The sequence below is a fragment of the Notamacropus eugenii genome, chromosome 4 (assembly GCF_028372415.1).
Source record: "Notamacropus eugenii isolate mMacEug1 chromosome 4, mMacEug1.pri_v2, whole genome shotgun sequence".
Classification (NCBI taxonomy): domain Eukaryota; kingdom Metazoa; phylum Chordata; class Mammalia; order Diprotodontia; family Macropodidae; genus Notamacropus; species Notamacropus eugenii.
Window position 1 is genome coordinate 119,541,828 of NC_092875.1, and position 16,632 is coordinate 119,558,459.

At 40.6% G+C, this 16,632-nt stretch overlaps 1 protein-coding gene across 15 annotated transcripts in view; it reads left to right on the forward strand.

Annotated features, from left to right (window-relative positions):
- MTSS1 (MTSS I-BAR domain containing 1) overlaps positions 1–16,632 on the forward strand; it is a 228,650-nt gene that overhangs the window by 152,878 nt on the left and 59,140 nt on the right. Inside the window, exon 1 of one of the 15 annotated variants that reach the window (XM_072603115.1) lies at positions 2,382–2,598. The exons of 13 other annotated variants lie outside the window; for them this stretch is intronic. The gene's annotated coding sequence lies outside the window, so the exon portion shown is untranslated. Of the gene's footprint in view, positions 1–2,381; positions 2,599–5,788; positions 5,864–16,632 lie in introns of those variants that run through there. One more of the 15 variants, XM_072603114.1, reaches the window with a different exon arrangement.

A 16,632-nucleotide genomic window follows, 5' to 3' on the forward strand; every position in this document is an offset into this window, starting at 1 on the left:
TTAAAGATGGAGACACTGAAAGCTACTTCGCAAGTTCCTACTACATCTGTAACCAACTCATGTCTAAAATACAGTTAGCTTCATTTTTTAAAATGATGTCATGCATTATTTACCACATCTGGAGCTGGAGTCCAAAGGGATAGACTTTGAGAAACTTGGGAAGACTTAACCAAAATTGATGCAGAGTGATGTGAGTAGAACCAGAAGAACAATTTATAAATTTGCTACAACATGGTAAAAGAGACCTGAGTGAGCCTTAAGAACTCTGAATCACACAGCAAAGAACCACAACCCCAGAAGAGTCGGGATGAATCATGCTTTCCACCTCTGGGAAGGTTTACTTCTGGTTAGAAGTGTAGTGAGCAAAACGATGTTATGGATATTGTTCAGTTTTTCTGAGTGGGTGTGAACTGATAGATTGTGATCTAACCAAATCTAACCAAAAGTTAGATTACTGTTTTATATACTATTATAGAATTCTATGATTCTTAGCATGCAGGACCTCAGTCCTATGGGGCTGCTTGGTAGAGAAAAGATACTTAATAAATGCTTATCCACTGACTGTTCCTTTTCACTTCCACAGTGACAGTGGAGGGAAAAATTGCTAAGAGAGGGTGAAAATAAGATTTTCAAAAAAAATCCATTCTGTCCATTTTTTTTCTTACTGACTTCAGAGCTTTTATATAAATATACCTTGAATTTATTGTGCCTCTCCAGAGTGTTTCATGTTATCTCATTTATTTAATTCAGTTCAGTTTATCTTGAGAACATCACCAAGAATTAGATTAGCAGCCAGTACTTTCCTCCCCATTGCATTTGAGATGAAGATAGACCAGAAAAGATTAATTTAGGGCTGTAGATAGGAGTTTTTTGTTTGTCTGTTCTAAGGACCAAAGTCTATCATGTGACATCCTTTCCCTCAGACTCCATTCTAATAGGTTTTTTTAAACCTTTGTTAAATGGCCCTGGATATATGTCCTCGGGCCTCTCAGTTTGCTGTTTATTTTTCCAGATTTTTCTGCCACTAATCCTGATCCAAATGAGCATGCTTTTATAAATTCATTGCCTGTGGTTGTTAGCTTATGTTTTCTAGGATCAGAAAAAAGTCACAAATTCTCAAATGATGGTCTTTACAAGATGCAGTTGTTTGGTATGTGAGAGCATAGATTTCTGATCCTGTTGAACCAAACCTCCTTGCCCTACTCTATTTTATCCCAGTTTTAGACCATGATTTCAACTTCAGCTTCAGATGATAGTCCAAAGTAGCATTGCACTTTGAAGAAAGGTTTGGGTACAACTTTCTCTAGCCAAGTCTGTCTCCATGGTCTTGGTGAGATATCTGTCCTGTGGATATGTTCTAGGAGATCAGGGATAGAAACTCATCTAAACTTTGATACTCTCTCATTCCTGGCACAATACAATGAGCACCTTGTGTTTGTTGAACTGAATCTTTGATTTTTTTTTTTTTTTGGAGACTCACTGGGACATAGTGGATAGAGCGCCAGTCTTAGAGACAGGTTGACATAATATTGAATTTAGCCTCCTAAACTATCTTTGTGACTTAGGGCACGTCACTTAGACTCTCATCTATAAAAATGGGAATAATAGCTACCTGTAGTGCTTAGCTCTCATAGCGGTTATGGAGTTCAACTGCCATTAGGTGCTTAGAACACTTTAAGACAATGTAGATGGTTTTGATGATGATGGTGATAGTTAATATTTTTATAGGATTATTATTTTGAGATAGGGGGTGAGGAGTCCATAACCTGGGCAGTTTCTTTTTCCTTCAGTAGATTAGCGTATATTTGAATGCAAACTCAGATTTGAAGTAACTTTTTTAATCATGACTGGCATTTGGCTTATTTCATAGAATTCTGTTACCTGTGTCAGACTCAAGGTCACTTGGGGACTCTGGCTTTTTTTTTTTCAATTTAGGGAAGATCTTCTAATCCTGTTTTTATATCAGGACATTTTAAGAAATGTTGGCAGAGTTTCTTCAAAAGTCCCCTTTAAAAAAAAGTTGAGGTTTTAAGGTATCCCTGAAGAGAAGAGAAAGGTGAGGAGAACCTCAGGCTTCAGTTTGTAGGACAGGAGCTTTTATCACATTTTATATCTGTGTTAGTAGATGGATATTTTCCCTCTTGAGAAGTATGAAAAGAAGAAAACATTAGATATATGGAGTTCCTCCCCCCCCATTTTTCACAAAGGACTATTTCCAAAAAAGGTAGTTAGAATTTTAAAACTAGAATTTTACTCATTATATTTGCCTCCCTCCCTCCCTCCCTTCCTTCCTTCCCTCCTTCCTTCCTCTCTCCTCACTATCTGTCTTTCTGTCTTTTTTTCCCTGTCTTTGCATTTGATGTCTCCTGGTCTCACCCAAGCTGGAAGTACAGCTCTGATTCCAGTTCCAATCGCCATGGAGACTTTATCCTGCTTGTTTTTTCAAACCTAGGCTGGCCAGTTTTCCGTCCTTAGAGCAGCCTTGTGGCTTCCCAGGCCTGGGTGGTGGTGCCAGATTTGCTGCGGACACCTGATTAGCTTTGGACCTACTGTAGCTTGGAACTCCAAAATTCAAGCAATTCTGAAGTTGCTCCCCAGGTAGCAAGGTTTACAGGCATATACCACAATGCCAGACTTACTTATTCTGTTTACAGAGCTTATATTAAAATTTTTTAAAAGGATAATTAAATAAAAAGTAGGGAAGTAGCATATTGTTGTGGAAAGAACACTGGTTATAAAATCAGAAGACTGGAATTCAAATTCTAAGGCTTCTTATTAACCATGTCACTTAACCTCCAAATCTGTTTCCTCATCAGGAAAATGGGGGGTCACAGAATTTTCTAATTGGTACAAACTTTAGTCACTAGCCAAGGCAGCTTCATAGGCAGTATGATGGTTAGAACATTGTATTTGAGATAGAGAAGGCCTGATAGAGAGTCTTGCCTCAGTAATCCTAGGCAAGTGTTTTAAAAACCTTTCTCAGCCTCATTTTCCTCATCTGTAAAATGAGGATAATAATAACCTCTATCTCCAGGCTGCTGTAAAGATCAAGTGAGATAATATGTAAAGTGTTTCCCAAACCCTTAAAATGCACTATAACTCTTAACTATAATTATTGTTGTCCCCATTGTAACCTATCATGGAGTGCTCCTCAAGGAACAAGAAGTGGTCCTCAATTTTCTGCTTGAAATTCCCAGCTTTCATGATAAAATACCAGGACAGATTGAGAAATTTTCCTCTAAAAACTTGAGGCTTTGTATGCCCATCAATTTTGTCTCCCAAGATTTAGCACATGTGTGACTCTTTCTTGCCCTACTAAGTTCTTTTGGGGGAGGGGGGAATCAAATAAAGGCAGGTAGATTGTAGAAGAGAGTGGAATAGAGGTAGGGAAACCAGCTGTAGAAGGCTTTTCTACTTGTTGAGGTGAGAGAGGGTGAATTGTGGTTGTGGCAGATATGTGTGGAGAGGAGGAGACAGGGTTACAGATACAGATATCTGGATACAGAATCTGCAGGGCTGGCATTCTATTGGATGTGGGGCAGGAAGGAAAGGAATGATCAGGAATGATGGTGATGTTTTAAATCTGGGTGACCAGGAGGATAGTGTCACTTTGCCTAGCAATAGGAACATCTAGGCTTGGTGGGTTCAGTCTCAGACATCTTGAGTTTGAGAAGCCGATGGCACATCCAAGAGGAGATAGCCAGCTTGCAGCTCTTAATGGGGAGTTGGAACATAGGAGAGAGGTTATAGACTTGAAAAAGAGATTTGAGAATCATCCACATAAAGGTGATAATTGAACTTTTGGAAGCTGAGGAGTTTGCTAAGGGGGAGAATTGAGAGAAAATAATAATATTTCTTTGCCCTATGTGACTGATAGCAGTGTTGTGAGGATGTAGAAGGGAAAGTGCTTTATAGATTATAGGCAGACTCTGTGAATGTAAGGTTCTTGTTCATCATCATCATTGTGACTGTTGTGCAGCTGATCGGTGAAAAGTGTCAAACGAGATAACTATGCTTTAATGAAAAGTAACTGAGGAACCACATGTTATTTTTGCAGTCATTTTTCAACTGTATCCGACCCTCTGTGACCCCATTTGGGATTTTCTTGGCAAAGATACTAGAGCGGTTTACCATTTCCTTCTCCACCTTATCTTTTCAGGTGAGGAAACTGAGGCAAACAGGGTTAATTGACTTGTCCAGGGTCACACGGCTAGTAAGTGTCTGAAGTCAGATTTGAATGCAGAAAGATGAGTCTTCCTTACTCCAGGCCCTGCACTCTATCCACTGTTCCACCTAGCTACCCCGAAGAAGCACATAGCATTTGCTTACTTAGGATTATAGGCCTGAAATGGAAAGGGACTTTGGAGACCTTGTAGTCCAGAGCCTTCATTTGATAGAGGGGGAAATAGAACCTCAAGGAGATGAAGTGATTTGCTCAGAGTTACACAGGGAGTATAATATAACCCCTCAGAGGCTGACTTTGAACCCAGGTCCTTTGACTTTAGACCTAGTCTTTATGCTCTGCCATACTGACGCCATTGCTATCCAGTTGAAAAGAAAAGCAGGTTATCCTGAAGAAGAAAAAAAAAGAAATTTCACTAAGAACTAGAATGCGACTGACTATATGTAACCCCCTGGGTAGAGTAAAAATAAAATACTCATTAGGAACACAAACAACTTCTCTGTTGCTTCTACTTCTATCCGTATTTCCATCTAGGGGAGAAAGTAAAATGAGAAAACTCAGCATTGATGGCCTCAAGAGCCATCCTTGCAAGGGCAGAGGTGTGAGGAACACTTTCCAGCATTCCAGAGAATGCAGATTAAAATGTAATTGGGACATATTTAACAAAATTAACAAAAAGCGCAGTAGAACATGGTGGTGTTCAGTTGCTGCTAGGTCTTTGAGACCTCATTTGAGGTTTTCTTGGCAAAGATGCTGGGGTAGTTTGCCATCTCTTTCTCCAGCTCATTTTTAGAGATGAAGAAACTGAGGGGAACAAGGTTAAGTGACTTGCCCGGGGTTACACCGCTAGTGTCTGAGGCCATGTTTGAACTCAATGAAGATGAGTCTTCTTAAATCCAGGCTTGGCACTCTATCCATTGTGCTACCTACCTGCCCACATAGGTCATGTGAATATGTGATTTTCAAAGTCAATATGTGGCAGTGAGGATTCTTATGTATGGTTTATTGACCTCATTTCTATTTGAGTTTAATACTACTTCTGTATGTAGTAGGGAAGATCACAGGCACAATATAGAAGAGGCTGTGCTTTCTACTTATGGTTGAATTGCTTTACAAAGCCAGGAAGGAGGAGGGGAGATGGAGCATCATTAGCTGGGAATATGTCTTTCCCTAAAGGATGGACTGAATCTTCTTTGTAAACCTCTGGTGGGGTAGGTGAAGTGCCATGTTGCCTGTATAACCTTACATATTGGGAAAAGTACCATCTATGTTGTTGAGTGTTCCTGGGTGAACTTTGGTGTTCTAGTGTGGGCAGCTTTGGTCCTCTGTGCCCTCCATGGTAAGGATACTGCTCACTCCTTCCTAGAGGAATTGTTTTAAATTCTTCAGGTACCTACTCAGAACCTTTAGGCACTTTTGCTCACTCTTAGGAAAGCACTGCTTAGAAAAAGGTGTGAAGCCAAAGAATCTGTAGCCATGGGGGCAGGGGCGGGGGGTGGAGGGGTATATTCTTGGACTTCTTGGCTGGAGGCACATGGGGAACATGGTGCCAATTGGGATGACTGACCTCCACTTGTTTGTTCATGCAGCAGATGGCATACCTACTTTACTCCCTGGTACAGTCTCGCCAACATGGCAGCTTGGAGCATGCTGAGATGGCTTCTGTGATGCAATGCTGAGGTAGGCAGTCCTCCAGCAAGGCTGTCAAGGTGACATGAGAGCTTGAGTTTCAGGTGCTTAGGGATTTTTAAGAGCGCTAGCCTGAGCTGTGGGTTTGCTAGTTTAGTAATAAATATGACTTTAATTATGTCATTGCCCACAAATTTTAGAATACTTTAGAGTTTACAAAAAATAAGTAAGTGAATTTCCCAGTATAGAGCCATTCACTCAACAGGCATTCATTAAGCACCTACTGTATTTAACAAAGACAAAAAAGAAATTACCCCAACTTTTAAGAAGTGTAAAAGTAACTGAGGGAATGTAGCATATATATTGATAAATACGTACAGATATTTGCAAAGTTCAGGTAGGAGTGTACCAACCACTGGGAGATGGGATCAGGGAAGTACTCTTATAGGAGATGTCATTTGAGCTTAATTTTGAAAGAGTCAGTGTAACAACAAACATTTATTGGACACCTACTGTATGCCATTCACTGTTAGGCTGTTCCTAAGGAGTGTTTAGATTCCACTTGGAATAGACTATAGGGAAGGAAATTAGGGATTCTGGGGTATAGAGGTGAAAAGGGAATTCATATTATGCATGGGGTGCAGCCCCAAGTGTGAGTATTTGCAGAACAGCAAATAGGCAAGTTTATGTACAGGAAGCCCAAAAACATTAGCTGGTGCCAAATTGCGAAGGGCTTTAAATGCCAAAGGAGTTTACATGTTCAATCCTAGAGGAAGTCCTGACAGTTCTTGAACGTGGGAGTGACAGTTTTGCAAATTCAACTGGACACATGTTTGGTGCTTACTGCATGTACAGTGCTATGGTCCTTACTAAGGGATCTCCATAGTCAAGGTCAGACCTGATTCTGGACCTTATAGAGGTTATCACCCATTCCAGATGTGTTTCATGAAGTGCCTGAACATTTTATTATTTATTGAACCTCCTAACTCAGGGTTTCTTAACCGGGAGTTCATCCCCTACCACCACCCTCCGAGTCTGTGGATAAATTTGAGATGGTCCTTGAACCTGGATAGGGGAAAAATTGCCTCTTTATTTCAATATAATTGTTTTCCCATCTTATCTTAGGTATTTTATTTTCTGCATTTATAAACCTTATTCTGAGAAGGGCTTGATACACTTGCCTACACTGTTTCATGACATAAAAATATAATGGCAAAGGGCTGTGCAGCCTTTCCGGTGGTTGTCCTTTGTCCCTGCAGAAGGGGGTGGTAAGAACGTGTTGGCCTTTGGCTTTGAGAGATAAAAATAAATGAATGTAGAGAGAAACATGGCAGGGGGTTGGAGGGTGTCTTTAAAAGTGATTTCCTGAAGGGAAATCTCATGCTTTTGTATCCTGTCAGACAGACAATAGAGGGCAGAAAGGAATAGAGAAGTGACTAGCCAGTTATGGTTGGCTGCTTGGTGTTTACTGAGGGCCCTGGCTTTGTATGGCTGCCTGTTTTAGCCAGTAATCATTTATATGTGGTCATAACTCATCTAGTTAGCAGGCCTTTTAAATTCTTACCTATATTCGTCTGGGATGGTACATATCTTCTGGTGTGAGAAGTGGAAACCCAGTTTCCTTTTTGTTATATCTAAGCGTTCGTTAACTAGAGAAATATTACTAGTCTGAGAAAAGTGAAAGATTGTATCATAGAGAGCACATCTTGGGGTGGATTGTGTCACTCTTCACAAACAAACAAAAGTGGTGAATCAGATTTGACAAGAAGAAATCTAGGGTTGAGTGGGCTAAGCTTGAGAGATGTTTCCTGCCCACTCTGAGGATAATTGCCAGTATTGTACACCATCTTGTGAAGGAGTAGTTATGACTTTGTATGACAGCGTAGTCCAAGTTTCGGTTCGTAGCCAAACCTTGATTGCCCTAAATGAGGACCAGTTTACAGCTGGTAAGGAAGGCTTGAATTCAGCTTGCTGTGTGACCCTGAGCAAGTGACTTAACTGTTCTCAGCTGTTTTCCTTATCTGTAAAATGGGGATGATAACAGAGCCTATCTCACAGGAATATTTTTGAGGATCAAATGAGTTAACATAGGTGAAAACACTCCAAGCATGCGTGTCAACTGCCATCATCACTATTTTGTTTCAGCTTGTTTTGTCTTCTTTCATCTTGTATAGCTCCACAACTATTTTACTTTGTGTAATTTCAGTAAGGAGGTCAGAGATTGAATAAACAATGCAAAGATGCCCAGCTTTCTGAGCATTGAGGTCAGGGTGGAAACTCCTCTGTTGAAGAACTTTGGGAGATGCTATTACTGTGACTGACAGCCTCCAACTGAGCTACCTTCTGTCAGTTCCTGGCAGGTACCCAAGTGAAAATCACAAAGGGCTTGACAGGTTTGGGGCTGCCTTTTTTGGCCCTCCTCCCCAGAGCCTATAGTGTTCTGTGTGTCTGGGGGAGGGGGAACTGAACCCCTTAGCTGCCTGCTTCTTAGCAAGGGCTTCCTAGTTGAATTGAATGGTGCTGAATTTTGGACTGTGAGGAGAAGAATTTTTGTTTTTAAGATAAATTTAGAATCTTAATGGGATGTAAGACTTTGGCTGTATTGGCTTTTGGGGGAAGTTGGTCAATGTTTCTAAATTAACTCTCCTTTAATGGCAAACAGAATATTTTCTTCATTTCTAGAGCAGAACCAGGTGGCTATTACCAGCTCTTTGCTTGGAAACCAGGGGTATAGTCACAGCTACTTAACAACATCCACCATGAAGCATAGTTGATTGAGGCTAAGCTTTGGTGAAGGTTTCATCTGCCTTCCAGGGTTCCACAGTTGCAGATTTAGTGAAGCGTCCTTACGGGAATGACCACATGTTGCTGCTCTAAGCGAATAGGCCCGACCTTTCCGATCTGGCACGTGCTGAGATTTTCAGAATGCATTTTCCTGTCCAGTGGTTCTGTCTGACTCTTAATTAGCCTTCCAACAACATTAGTCTGTAAATGGGAAACTGAAGTGCTCAGTGACTTTGTTGTAGCTGGATGCTCTGGATAAAGCTCCCCTCTCACCCCACCCCCCTTTTTTCTTCCTCTCATCCCTCCTCCTTCTGTGACAGTGCAGCCTTTTCAATTCACACTCACCACCTGCCCTCAAGATGGACCAACTGACTGTATATGCCCCATTAGCTGCCTGCTGTGGGGCAGGGATGGGAGCTGCCTACAAATGAGGAGGTTTAGCACAACAGAACAATGCCACTTGATGGCTCACTACTGTCCACATCCAATAACAAAGTCATTGTGGCATGTTGCAATCGGGTAGATTCAGTCTGCCCAAAGCCCTTTTCTTCTCTTCTGGATAATTGGTGCTGTGGCATCACTTCCTTTCTCTCTCATGCCCCCTCCCTCATCCCCAGCTTTTGTTTTCCACCCACTCTGTATTCCCTCCCCAACTTCTAATGGGCTATTTCCTCTGTGTGTATTAATATGTAAAGTACATTTCTCGAGTGCCCATCACCATGGTACCCCTGCCATTCACAATCAGCATTAATCACTTTAATTTGTGCCTGGTGCAAAGTGTCTCATTTTATGGGGAAGCTGTTTTAAGATGAGAAACAAAATGGTGTTCTCTCTGGTCCCCAAGAGTGCTGAGAGAGTAGACTCTTAGGTGTACAACACTGAAAGGAACAGATATGTGGCCCCGTGAGTATGTTTTGATGAGGTAAGTTTCATCCGGCCTTGCCAAGCTGCAATGAGTATGTTGTATTCGTTTGTTTTCATTAAACATTGTAATATCTCCGTAGATGTTGACATTATCTGGTTTTCTCTTGCATCCTCTCTGCTCCCCTTTCTTTGGTGCAGTCTTTAAGACCCAGCTTGAGTCTAGTGAATAAGGTCCCTGAGGATAGGGTCTAGATCTTATGTTCTTTGGTATTTTGCCAATACCATCAATACAGATGGAATATAGGTGCTGAAATCTTTGTAGAATGAATCATGTAAGTCACAGGATCATAATTTAGAACCATATAAAATTTAAGAGTTCTTCCTTTCCATTCCCACATTTTACAAATAAGGAAACTGAGATCCAGAAATGTTAAGTGGGTTATCTTAAGTCACATAAAGGGTAGTAGCAAAACCAGTGCTTGAACTCAGCCCCTGCTGTGCTAGATCCTTTGCTCTTTCAAGTTTTCAAATTTTTGCCCATCTTTTGGCCCCTCTCCAGTTGTGGATACTTTGGTCATCTTAGTAAAGTAGAATTTGATATTCAGGTGTTTAAATGTTGATAATGAAAACAGATCTGCTATTTGTCTGCCGTAGCTATCCACTAAAGTGCCTCAACCTTTATTATAGCCAGAGTTTTTTCTGTTGTCTAATTTAAGTTTTTGAGTTTAAAGACAATTTCTTTTATAGATTTATAGAGATATTTTTTCCTAATTAGGGTTGGGAAAAGGTGAAAATTTTTCAGAGATAATCATTGTGGTTTTCCTCCCCCCTTGATAATCTAGCTGTGTCCATGAATAGATGATTGCCACGGGCTTCTCCTTGCCTTTTGTACCCTCTAAGTGAAACTGCTGCTGGTTTGTGGTTTCATCAGTGGCTATTTTCTCTAATCTCTAGGATTCCTAGTGTTTAGCACAGCTCTTTGAATATAGTAGGTGCTTACTAAATGTTGATCGATTGATTTCCTATTTCATAGAGCACTAAAGTGGTGATAGACTGTGCATGCTTGAAAGCCCCTCATATTATACATCATCTAATCTAATAAAGGTATTTCTGGTCCTTTCCTTGGGTGTGATGGGAAGGCAGTGGTAGCCTATGCTTTATATTAGAAATTTAGATTATAAAAGCTGGAAGAGCTCCTTCTCCACATTTCAACCCCTCCTCTCCTCCCTCATTTAGAGATGAGAAGACTGAGGAATAACAACTTTGTTGTTATTGTTGAATCATATCTGCCTCTTCAGGACCCCATCTGGGGTTTTCTTGACAGAGATGTTGAAGTGGTTTTCCATTTCTTTCTGTAGCTCATTTTACAGATGAGGAAACTGAAGCAAACAGGGTTAAGGGATTTGCCCAGGGTCACACAGCTAGTAACTATCTGGGGCTGGGTTTGAACTCAGGTCCTCCCATCATCAGGATCAGCACTCTATCCACTCTGTCAGCTATCTGACTAAGAAATATAAAGGTTCAGTTAACTCGCTTGAACTAGGACTAGATTCTCATTCAGCTATAAAATGTAGAAGCAGAATACTGGTCAGTGTTTCAGTGTGGGAGTAGAAGTCCTGCACGCAAATTCAGGCCTTGGCATTTATTGTCTGGGCAACCTTGGCCATGTCACTGAACCCCTGGAATTTTTTAGTTTCTTCATCAGTATATTGGAGACTTTTCTAGTAGTGTGGTCATTACCTACTTCATTGGGAAGTTGTCATAAGGACTAAATGAGATTAGTATATAAAAAGTACTTTGTAAACTCTGAATGCCCAACTCTTAATCGGTTCTTGAGTAGAATTTAGTGTTCTACCATGGCCATATATGTTATCTGATACTTCCACCTGTGCTTTCCCTCCCCACCCTTAGGATTAAGAATGTTGAGGACACAAGTGATGGATATCAGAGATAGCATTGGGGGTAATGGAAAGAGTACAGGACTTGGAATCAAGAGGGACCTGGGTTTGAATCCCATTTCCCACGAGCATCAATTTCCTTATCTACCCATAGAATCTACTTCACAGGGTCATTATATAAATGGTTGTAATGAGAGAATGGACAGATGGTAGAATGAGTGTATAAAGTGCTGATCCTGGAATCAGGAAGACTTATCTTCACAAATTCCAATCTGGCCTCAGATACTTACTAGCTGTGTGACCCTGGGCAAGTCACTTGACCCTGATTTCCTCATCTGTAAAATGAACTGGAAAAGGAAATGGTAAAATGCTCCAGCAATTTTGCCAAAAAAAAAGCCAAACAACCCAACATGGGGTCACAGTAAATCAGACTCCACTGGAACATCAACAAAACTTTTAAGCATTATATTAAAGTCAGTAGTGATTATCCCTACCAAATTCAGCTGTCAGGACACCCCTTCCAACTCTGAATGATTCAGGACCCTGTGTGGGAGATCTGGACCAGGGAGAGAACAATAATATTTAACAGGGGCTCCCTCATCTGGATGAAATATTAACAACAATAATGATGACAATTATTTTAATAATTAATAATAATAGCATTTATAGAGTACATTAAGATTTGCAAAGCATTTTATATATGTTATCTCATTTGATCTTCATAACCATCCAGTGAGATAGATGTTAATATTATAACCATTTTACAGATGTTGAAACTGAGGCACAAAAGAGGTTCAGTGCTTTCCCTCTTTTGATTATTTCCTATTTGTCCTAGAGGTAGTCTAGATTTTAGATTTTGCCTCTTTTATCCCCAGCACAGCACTTGACACTTAGTAGGCATTTAATACATGTTTATTGATTGATTTGCCCAGAGTCACACAGTAAGTGTGACGAGCACGGTTTGAAATCTAATGAAGCGCATGACCTTGGAATGTGTTTCTTGGTTACCATCTTGGGGATCAGAAGACACAAAGCACAGCATGTAGAGTGCTGGACGTGGTATTCTGTTTGACCCTGATAATTGGCACACACACAAACCAAGTGTGGGGAGGCTGTTCAGGCCATCACCAGTTGTAGCATTGCAGCTGCCTTGATTCCAGTGTTTGGCAGATAGCTTGAGCTGTGAAGACGTTTCTGGTTGATTTTCAGACAGGCAGTGGAAGTTTGATTTCTGGCCAAATTGTTTCCATGGAAATTATGTTGGATCTTAGAGGTGGGGGCTGGAGTGAGAAAGTCTGTGTTGGGGGGGAGGGGATAGTGGGGAAAGGAATGTCACACGGACCATAGAGTTAAAGCTGGAAGGGATCTTAGAGGCTCTCTAGGTCAATAACCCTATTTTACATGTGAGGAAACTTGAAGCCTGCCCATTTCCATTTGTTAGGCTTCTTTAGAACCCATGTCATCTGGCCATATGATTTCCTTTTCTTAGACCAGATGGCATTGACATGCTCCATCATGCTCACAAATTCCCATAGAACTTAGGTCTCTAACATTTATTATACTGTCTTATATTTAGTTGGCCTTTGGAGGGGGGCATTTATGCCTTCCCTCCCCAGCTGGATGGTTTCTTATGGATCAGTAAATACAAACACTTGTGGGAAAGTGTCTTACCTATATTGTGTTCTTCCCCAGTACCAAACACAGTGTGCCGCACACAGTAGGCATTACTCATGATGGTGCCAGGGTATACCATTGGTTACAAAGTCTGTAGTGCCGTCTTTGAGGCAGGTTAGTGAAAACTCAACTCAGGCGCTTCAATTGACCAGTCAGAGAGGTGTAAAAGAGACTTGCATTTACCATATATAGACAGGGGGGATGTTAAGACATGTTTTTCCTGGTTAGTCCTGTAAACATCTGTGTAGTGGCCCTACTGGGGACATAATATTCCATTATAAAACATTTGGAAAGTGGGTAGAGGGGAGTGTTTATTTAGCCACATCCTGATCTGTGCCTAAACCATTTCAGAAAGATGACTTGTTGTTCAGTGTTGCCTATAAGGACTAAGGAGTTGTCAGGCAACTAACATTTGTTAAGCATCTGCTATGTGCCAGGGACTCCACTAAGTAGTAGGGATACTAAGACAGTTTTCTCCTGGTTCATTTTCTTTCTTGGTCTGCCCCTTTATCTCCAACCTTTAGATAAATTAATATCAAGGTTAATAATATGCATACTTTTATTTTCTTTGGCTGATGTATGCTCATGTTAAGAATTAAAAGTGGGACATTTGTACTTTTGGCTTGGGGAATGGGGTAATGACTCAAATTAGCTCAACAAGGAATGTTTGTTAAATTAAGTCTTTTAGTCTAGTGCCAGCCAGTTAACAGCCCTCTGAGTCCTCAAGGAGCTTATAATCCTGAAGTGGGAGAAAAATTAACTTGTTAAAGTGCATGGGAGAGGTCAGTGGCCAGAGAGAGCTAAGAGGGAGGGATTACTTTTTTTAGAAGATTAATTAAGGAAGAGATGGCATATGAGCTGGGCCATGGAAGGAAAAAAAAGTGAGTTGGTGGATTATAGATTGTGAATATAGAGGGATGCTATGACACAAGGCAGGAAAACGTAGATTGTCCCTTTGTAGATAGGTGCCATTTTCCCTTTTATTCTTTTACCCAGTTATTTAAACCAGATTCTGTAATTATAATTCTATAAATCAAGATTCTCTAAATTTTTAAAATATAAATTTGTTAGTATAAATTTTCCTTTTTTTTAAGGACATGGGCTTTGTCCAAAGTTTTAGTGTAGTTTTTAGCTTTGGCAGCTTTGGGAATATCTTGTGTACATGAGAGAGAAACACCTGCAGAACTTGAGCTTTGAGAAGAGGCTGTGAATAAATAGATACCACTTACTATGGTAGTCAAGGCATTTTACAGATGAGAAAACTGAGATTCAAAGAGGTCAGGAGACTTGTGCAGGCTCACCCTCACCTGAGTTAGTGGAGAGCCAGGACCATCTAGACCCAGAACCTCCTGACACCTCAAGACTGGTATTCTTTGCCCTTTGCCTTCTGCTTCTACTTGGACTAGAAATTAATAGTCTGGTAACTCTACATTAGTCCTCCATTTGCATGTAAGGTTGAGAGGAGTGAGAATGTTTCTGTGTAGGGTTTTGAACTCTTTAGAAAGGAGTCATATAAGTAAGGTAAGTAAGTAAGTAAGAATGTGAATATCTGCATTTCTATTTACCTAAAATAGCTTGAAGGGAGCCTGCAGGAGGATAATATCTGGCATTTTCCTGTTTGCAAAGCCTTTTCCGTAAGTTCTCTCGTTTGATTCTCCTAACATCTCTGTGAGGTAGGTATTATTATAATTATTTTACAGATGCTGAAGCTGAGGCACAGAGGAGTTAAGTGACTTAACATGGGGTCACCACAGCAAGGATGTGTCTGAGTCCTTGATTTGAACTTAGCTCTTTCTGCTTCCATCTAGGTACCGTCTCACTGGCTCAGGTGGAGAAAGTACGGTAGAATAGGATAAACATCATACTATGAAAACTTCTGAGATTCTGTGATTTTGAAGGAGGCTGGCAGCATTTCCAAAAAAAGATCCAACTCCAGTGAGAACCCACCTTTTCTGGCATCCCACATCAGTCTGGTGTGGTACCCTTGATGGCCAACTTGTGGTATCTAGATGCTCTGCAGGCAGAATCATAATGATAGATTTCCTCCCATCCCAGGAATCCTGTCCTTCTTTGAAACCCTAACAACTCCCATCAATCCTCAGCTCAAGTGCTGTCTTCTCCAGGCAGTCTTTCAGGATCTGCTTATGTGTTGGTGCTCTCCCAAATTACTTTGTGTATACTGTGTGTGTATTTTGTATTGTGCATATATCTTGTGTGCCCCCCCACCAGCAGAATGGAAGTTTGTAGAGGGGAAAGACTTGTATCTTTGTATTCTCAGAACCAGACACATTGCTTTCATTATGAAATGCATAGATAGGTGCTTAATATATTTTTTTTGTTGAATAAATTAAGCACATAGTAGGTGCTCTGTGATTTTTGTTGACTATATATATATATATAAAGCACATAGTAGGTATTTAATAAATTTTTTTGTTGGATAAATTAAGCACAAAATTGGTGCTCTGTAAATTTTGTTGACTATATTAAGCACATGGCAGGTGCTTAATAAGTTTTTTGTTGAATGAATTAATGAATGCATTTGACGTGTGAGGGGGCTAGTGCAAATTTCTACAGTGAGTAAAACTTGCTTATTGAAGTTGCTCCATGTCTGTTGATCTGTGTTGTCCCCGTGGCTTATACTCAAGGTTTTTGAGCAAAGCTGGGGTAACTACTTTTGGGGGATGTGGTAGAGGGGATGTGTGTTCAAGTATAATAGCCTCTGTGATAGTTATGTTTGTGGCTTTGGGCAAGACATTTATTCTTTCTAGGGTTAGATCATATATAAAGCTTCATTCTGCTCCAAATCCTACAGTCTGGTGACAGGGAAGGTAACAGAGAGGAGAAAGTTTTCAGGATTCTGTGCTTATTATAAAGAATTCAGGATTTTATGATTAATGTGTAAATAATTCCAGTGAGGGTTGTAAAACTGTCACAGTTCCCTGCATGTGTGTCTGCCTCTCGTGACCTTTAGCCAAAAAGTCAGTTGACCTTTAGCCAAATGAGGGGCCAGAGCCAAATAAAAATAAAATTTTTCTCATGAGGAAAGAAGATTCTTCATGTTTGTTTACAGTGGGTTACTTCTACTTAAGGGCTGTATTGGTAGGTGGGTTTACAAGCAAACAGTGCCATCTGCTGGCTTTGCCCTGTGAAGTTATTGAAAATTGTGCGAACATCTGTGATTTGAAAACAACGGACAGGTGCTCCATGTTTTCTCCTCCTGTGAGATGGCTTGGTTGCCTATAGCAAGTGTAAGATGCTCTCAAGTCTTATTATGGAGTTCATCTGGTACATTCTCCCAGTAGAATGTATATAAGCTCCTTGAGGGCAGGGATTTTTTTGTCTTTTTATCCCTAGCACCTGGCCCAGGGCCCTGCACACTTATTTTTAAACTGTGCCATTTTTTTTAAGAGTATAGCTTTAGAGTGTATTCATTGGTGTAGGAAACTCCAAGTGAGGTGACTCCCCACCATGGAAGCAAATTAACACTTGCTTTACAGTTTTTAGTCTTCAAGAGTTGCCTGGGGCATTGAGACCTTCAGTGATTTGCCTCAAGTCACATAGCCAGTCGTTCCAGAGATGGGACTTGACCCCAGACCTTTT